Source organism: Setaria viridis, chromosome 2, assembly GCF_005286985.2.
Source record: "Setaria viridis chromosome 2, Setaria_viridis_v4.0, whole genome shotgun sequence".
In the NCBI taxonomy this organism is placed as follows: domain Eukaryota; kingdom Viridiplantae; phylum Streptophyta; class Magnoliopsida; order Poales; family Poaceae; genus Setaria; species Setaria viridis.
The window spans coordinates 27335157-27342139 of NC_048264.2; the positions used below are offsets into that span (position 1 = coordinate 27335157).

Consider the following 6983-nt stretch of genomic DNA (forward strand, 5'->3'; position numbering starts at 1 on the left):
TAGCTCAAGGCTTGGAGGAACTCCCAAGTAAACTTCGCAGAGATGTACAAAAATTGACATATGCAGTACACCATTCGGGTTCAAGTGAACAAGTTGAAGCTTATAATACTCGAGGATACCTCTGAAGAAGTCGGAGGTGGGCACTGCCAACCCCCTCTCCACGAAGTGTGCAAGCTTCACCGTCTCGTTGGGGTGTTCCTCGAACTGCCACGCATTCGCAAATGCAGGGCACCACTCGAGTACCTCCTTCGTCTGCAGAAGCTTGGAACGACTAGCGCCTAGACGGCCTCCTCCTTCATCACCGAATGCTGCCACGTCGCTCCAGGCGGCGGCGGCGCAGTCTGGTTCATTGGCCCCACCTTCAGCGCCGGCAGCACCAGTTCCTTCCCCTTCTTGGACTTCACCTTGCCCGCCGCTGGAGCCTTGCCTTGGACCTTCTCGGGTTTCTTCCCCATCTTCTTGGTGCGCATCCGCTGGCTTCACTCACAGCAAAATACACTCAACCTCGAACCTCTCTCAGAGTAGCAGCAACGGTGGCGGTGGCGCTAGAGAATCACGGTGGAGGAAAACTGGAATGGAAAGGTGGGGGAAGAAGAGAAACAGATCTGCTACAGTGGGGCATAAACCTAACCGAAAGGGGGCCCTCCAGTTATAACTCCGCCACCTCCGGATTCTAAGCGTCAGTTACGCAACGGATGGATTTTAAGCAGATTCATTGCCTTAAACACCCAACGGCCACTCTTTTCAACGGGTTTTTGACCACTACAACGACAAAAATCGCCTAAGTGCTCGGGGGCTGCGGGTACCGTACCCGATGGTCAGAATTTTCTTTTTCAGACTTCCGAGGGTAAAACAGCCAAGAAGCAGGATTTGACCCTAAGCCTGACTCTTCGACTCAACCTAAGGCTCGGGGGCTACTCCACATGGAGTGCGATTGTCATGCACTACCATATAAAAAATTCTCAGAGCAGAAGCAACTCAAAGGAGCAAAGAAGAGTACCTTCCATCCACGTGACAGTACTCGAGCACTTCGGACAGTGCTACCTCTACGACGAACTACTCGGATAGTGCCCACAATACTCGAGACTGTGGCGCGTGACTACAAAGTACTCGGGGGCTTGTCAGGCATGCATCCCAGGCCCACGAGTAGACCCTAGATGGCCCACTAAGGGACGTACTCGGATATGATCAAGACAAGGGTATAGGCGTATCCCACTCGGACTAGTCAAGTATGTGTATGGAAAACTACTCGGGCCATAACCGAGTAGAACTCTATAATTGTACTCAGCTAGGACTCAGACTTGTAACCCTGCCCTCCCGTGCATATAAGGGCGGGCAGGGACCCCCCCTCAAACAGAACGACTCCAGTTCATCCAAGATCAATACAAACAAACACACAGGGCGTAGGGTATTACGCGATCTAGCAGCCCGAACTTGTCTAAATTGTGTTCCTTGCGTCACCATTGATTCCTTGATTCTCGACGATCCTTACCGCATAAAAGACCACCTAGGGGACCCCCTAGGCGGGTTGTCAGTCTAAAACACCGACAACTGCTATAGTGTCGTGGTAGCAGGGCTGACGGGGGTACTAGACCACGCCCGCCTGGCCTGGAAGGAGCTGGTGGAGGTTGTTGCGCCATAGCGTTGGGTGAAACATCGACGGGTGGTCCTGGTAGGGGCACGGAACCACACCTGCCTGGACCAGAGGGTGTTGAAGGCAGGCGGCTACTCAATGTCCGGGAAGGACGGAGCTACCACAGTGGGGTGCCCGGAGCCGGAGAGTGGTGCATCTGCAGGGTTAGTAGCAGAAGGCACAATATCCACGACATCATCGAGAAGAAAATCAAAGGACGACGTGCTGGGAGGAGAAGGGTCAGCCGCAAAAGGGAAGGGGGACTCATCGAAGACCACGTGTCGTGATATGATGATGTGGTGAGTGGTCAGGTCAAGGCATCTGTACCCCTTGTGAGAGGAGGGATACCCGAGGAAGATGCAAGCGGTGGAGAGAGGCAAAAGCTTGTGTGAGGTTGTGGCCTGGAGGTTAGGATAGCATAAACACCCAAAAATACGCAGGTGACTATATGAAGGGGGACTACGGTGCAGACGGGTGTAGGAGACCTCGTTGCCTATGGAGGAGGATGGACGCCGATTTATCAAGTATGTAGCTACATCAAGACCCTCAGCCCAGTATGTGGATGGCATGGAAGCATGGAGCAAGAGCGTGTGCACAGAATTGTTAAGAGTACAAAGCACATGTTCGGCTTTGCCGTTCTGCGAAGAGGTGTAAGGGCAAGTGAGGCGCAACAGGATACCACGAGAGGCCAGGAGCATCGCGGTGGCATTGTTAACAAATTCAGTGCCATTATCAGCCTGAACACACTTCGCGAGAAGGCCAAACTGTGTGTAAGCGTATGAAATAAAATCAACTATGTGTTGATGCACATCAGATTTGCATAGTAGAGGAAAAGTCCACCAGCAGTGCATGTAATCATCAAAAACCACCAAATAATAAGAAAAGCCCGATATGCTAGTAACAGGTGAGCTCCAGACATCAAAATGAATGAGCTCAAAAGGGGCAGCAGTATTAGAAACCGAAGTATGGAAGGGTAGATGTTTGTGTTTGCCTAGCTGACAAGAATGGCAAAGATACTTGTCTACTTTATTACAGGAAATGAGGTCTTGCTTATTGAGAACACTGAGGACTGCTGAACCCGGATGACCAAGACGTTCGTGTCATAGGGAAGACAACACAATGAGTAGGGTGTGACCGGTGGTGGAGGTGGCCGATGGAAGGGTGTAGAAGCCCGTCACTATTGCAGCGAAGAATCATGCGTCGTGTCCGGAGGTCCTTAACAGAGAAACCCAAGGTGTCAATTCGATCAAACAACGATTATCGTGAGTAAATTGGTGAACCGAAAGTAAATTTTGAATGATGGAAGGAATGATAAGAATGTTGTTGAGATCAAAATTAGACATTGTGGTGGGTAGGATGGAGTGACCTCAAGATGTAACGGGAATACTAGTGCCATTGCCTACTATAATGGAAGAATGAGAAGGAGGGAAGCAATGCAGTAGTATACCATCAGATGATGGCATGTGGGAGGAGGCTCAGGTGTTGAGGACCCAGGAAGAGACGCCCTGCATCTACATTTTCTGCAGGGCAGCGATCAGGCCGGCCTGATCCAAAGACTGGGCTGGAGCAGAGACGTGGAGCGGGGCAAACGCCATGTGGGCCTATGGAGGGGAGCTGAGCAGGCCCTGGTTGCACTAGCCTTGGCCACCAGAAGAACTGCTCTAGGAGGAGCCACCACCGTGTCCACCGAGGAACCACCCCAGGAGGAACTGCCACCATTGCCACCAGAAGGAGTGCCCCAACCCTAGCCACCCTGATGCGCAGCCCATGGAGAGATGCACACCCACAGACCAGCAAGGGGACCAGAGGCATGATTCTGTTGTCCACCGTTGTTATTGTGCTTGCCATTCTTCTTATTGTTATTGCGCTTCTGGCCATTGGAACGCGGCTGTTATGGCTGCCCGTCACCCTTGCTGGAGCCTGAGCGGCAGCCAGCCGAGCCACAGGAAGAGGAGGAGCTAGAGGCGATCAGGGCCGTGGCTGCTGTGACCTTCTCCTCGTTTGCTAGCCACAATTCCTTGAGAACAAGTTGGTTGCGGGAGGCAACGAAGGTTAGGTTTGGCGACCCGACGATGTTGTCGGCAGTGTTGGAGTAGCATTTGTTGAGGTCGCGCAGCAAGTTGACGATGAGAGTTGGCTCGCTGACGGGATGGCCAACGTCACGGAGGGTGTCGGCGACGGTCTTCATGCGGTCAGTAGTCATTGATGGAGAGATCTCCCTGAGACATCGAATGAAATTTGTGGCTCAGGTAGATGGAACAAGGGGCCTTGTTCGCCTGGTAGAGATTGTCGATGGCGACCCACAGCTGGCGGGCTATCGGGTCTGTGTTGTTCATGGCGAGGTCGAGAACAGCATCGGAGATAGACCCGAATAGCCAGCTGCGCATGCAGTAGTCTGCCTAATCCCAGGCTGGGTCGGTGCGCCATGCAGGAGCCGTGCCATCTATGTGCGGCAGGAGGCCAAACTTGCCGCACATGGCATGGAAGGAGGACCACTTGGGTGAAGTTGGAGTTCTGCAGATCAAGAATCATGGGAACATGAGTCTTGACGGCGATAGTGGCGTAGGACTGGACAAAGAGGGGGCCGACAGAATCTCTGGTGGTGCTCGGTGAAGACATGGCGAACGACGGAGAGGAGGCGGTTGTAGTCGATTATTGGGTGGATGTGACTGACATACAGCAATAGGAATCCCTGGGCAATAGGATATGCGATCAGGGGAATAGGTAGAGGAGGCGGTGGTAGGAGACCCGATCAGATTATATGCGATCGGGGGGGGGGAATCGCGGCCAAGGGAGGAGGCGGCGACGATTTGGTGGGTGCGGAGGTTTTGCATGAGCCATGAAGGGCTGGCGGCTTAAGGCAGAGGACCGGGGAGGGGGAATCAAGGTGGAACCCGGACTCATGATACCATGTAGAGAGATAGAAGATAGGAAAATACCACACACCCTATGAGGGAAGTGACCTTTCATATATATAGCCAAGAAGGCTTGGTGTACAAGTAAAGAGTACAACACAACACAACACAATATGACTATACATACATACACACATACACACACATACATTTAATGATGACAGCTACTGCTCACATCATCATTAAATGCAGCTACTGCTGCATTTAATGATGATGACAGTACCCTTGACATGTTTGGTGATGATGAAAACAAAGATATGAGAGCAATTCCAAGAGTTTCCCAAAAAATTCTTCCCCAAAATGAGGTATTGGGGGCTATGCTAAAAATTTTTTCTCCAAAAAACATATCAGCCCACAGCAGAACGCTAAAAACTAGCCTCCCCCCCAAATATTTCAAAACAGGCCATGTCATCATATTGGGCCCATTAGCCCTCACACATGCACCTCCCCCTCGCGATCATAATTTATGATTCTTCTGAATTGCACGATCACATCACTGTTGTGCGAGGGGTGGGGGCTGCTGTGCGAGAGCCGGCCAGAGGTGAGTGGCGTCACTTCTTGCTGCAGGATGGCAACACAACAAGCACGTTTCAGACATCATGATTCAGAAAGGCATCAAGTTGGTGTCTTGGTGAGAGAAAAACCAAGTGAAATCTTGTTTTCTCAGAAAAACTCAAAAAACATGCTGGATGAATGAGGGATTGATTGGTGGCGCTTTTGGAAGAGCCCTGATCATTAATGGCAACTAAGCTGCGTAATTAACTGAAATTGATCAAAGAGAACCTAGGAGGAGAGCTATGGTGGTCGGCCCTCCTTCTCAAGCGTGCGTGTCTGAGCCCTCTTCCTCAAGCGTGCGTGCTGGTCGACGATAGTGATTGGGAGGCAGCAGTGATTGGGAGGCAGCTGCATCGACGGCGTTTGCGTCAAGGAAAATTAAGAGGAAGTGTCACCAGAGGCCTGACGAGGAGAGTAGATTGGGGATTTGGAGCTTCACAAGTCAATTCAAGGCTCCGTTTACCTGATTTGGAGCTCGATTCATTGATTCGGCCGTGGAGGGAGCTTGAGGGCTAGCGGCTTGTCGATTTGGCCATGGAAGGAGCTCGAGGGGGTGGCGGCCGTCCTCCTCGCCGCCTCTCCCCCTCCTTCCCGAGGCCCGGACGCGTGCGGTCAAGCTCCATGGAGGAAGCTCGCGGGGGCTTCAGGCTAGGCGAGCGCCGTCGGCAACCTAGGCAGCGGCCTATTGACGGTGGTGATCGGATTGGACAGGGGACGTTTAGCGGAGTTGAGGAGTAGCGTCTCAACATGGGGACACCGAGGAACCAGGTGGCAGGGGGCAGGGTCCTCGGCGATGGGGCTGACGAGCGCGGGCGGCGCCCTGGTGCGTGCGCCCGGAAAAAAACACGTGCGGGAAAGAGGACGGGGTGCGCGGATGTGACAGCTCGAGTAATTAAGAACCTAAATCAAATAATCAATGGGGTGATTAAGAAGAAAATCAAAACTAACTCCAAATTACTGAGGGTTAAGGTCCAAAAATACCTCAGATTTTGAAACAAGTGTTAAAAACTCCCTCCTGTTGAGAATAACTTGTGAAGCAAATAAAAATAAATTTTAAATAAGGACTTAAACATTGGCTAATATAAAGTGGTAGAACTTTTCAACTTGAGCAACCTTTCTAAATTGCACTTTTCTTGAAAATCAGCAGAGAGTGTTCCAAAATCAAGTAAACGATCGGTCAAATTTCAAATCCAACTCCAAAACAGCTTTGGCCGATGCTCTACCAAAGATCCCACCATCCAACTTCCAAGCCCATCGAGTTTCTCATATGTGGCCTTTATGAAACTTATAGCGCATACCTTGTCCTGAAACTTTCACTTTTGGAGATTCAACCGCCTAATTCAAATTTCTGAGAAAACACATGTTATGCACGACACCTTCGCCACGACATGCATCACGAGCATCATCTTGCATATTTAATCCCCATGAACATCTTTTTGTGCATAGCAGGCTGTCATGAGCATCATTTGTGCATAAATGAATGTTTCAGCCATGCATTGTTTAGTGTCCAGAAATTCGTCTTTTATTGGTGAAAAATCAAATTTATGAATGAACCCCAATTTCTTCCATACAGCTGTGCCCCCAATTATTTTATTTAAATATTAGACACCGTTTAGTGATTTTAAAATATTTTTACCAAATTTTCAGAGATGTTTGCTTGGGTTAAAAATTCATTTGAAGTTCAATTTTAGCTGTTTTATTTTGTCAATTGTGTGCAAACCATAACAGCTTTGGAGTTGATTCCTATTGCGTTGGATTCTTGATGATTTTATCTTTCCAACAAGTATTTTTGTGAAATGTTTTGAACACCTGCAGCTATGTCAAATAAGGGAGCAAAGTTGGCACATTTTATGTCTTGGTCGGGCCCACTCGTCAGGTCG

The 6983-nt window shown here is 50.2% G+C and overlaps 1 pseudogene; it reads right to left on the reverse strand.

The window, feature by feature from the left end:
• Positions 1-3524: 3524 nt before the first annotated feature.
• On the reverse strand, positions 3525-4252 carry LOC140221894 (uncharacterized; annotated as a pseudogene).
• Between the last annotated feature and the right edge of the window lie 2731 nt (positions 4253-6983).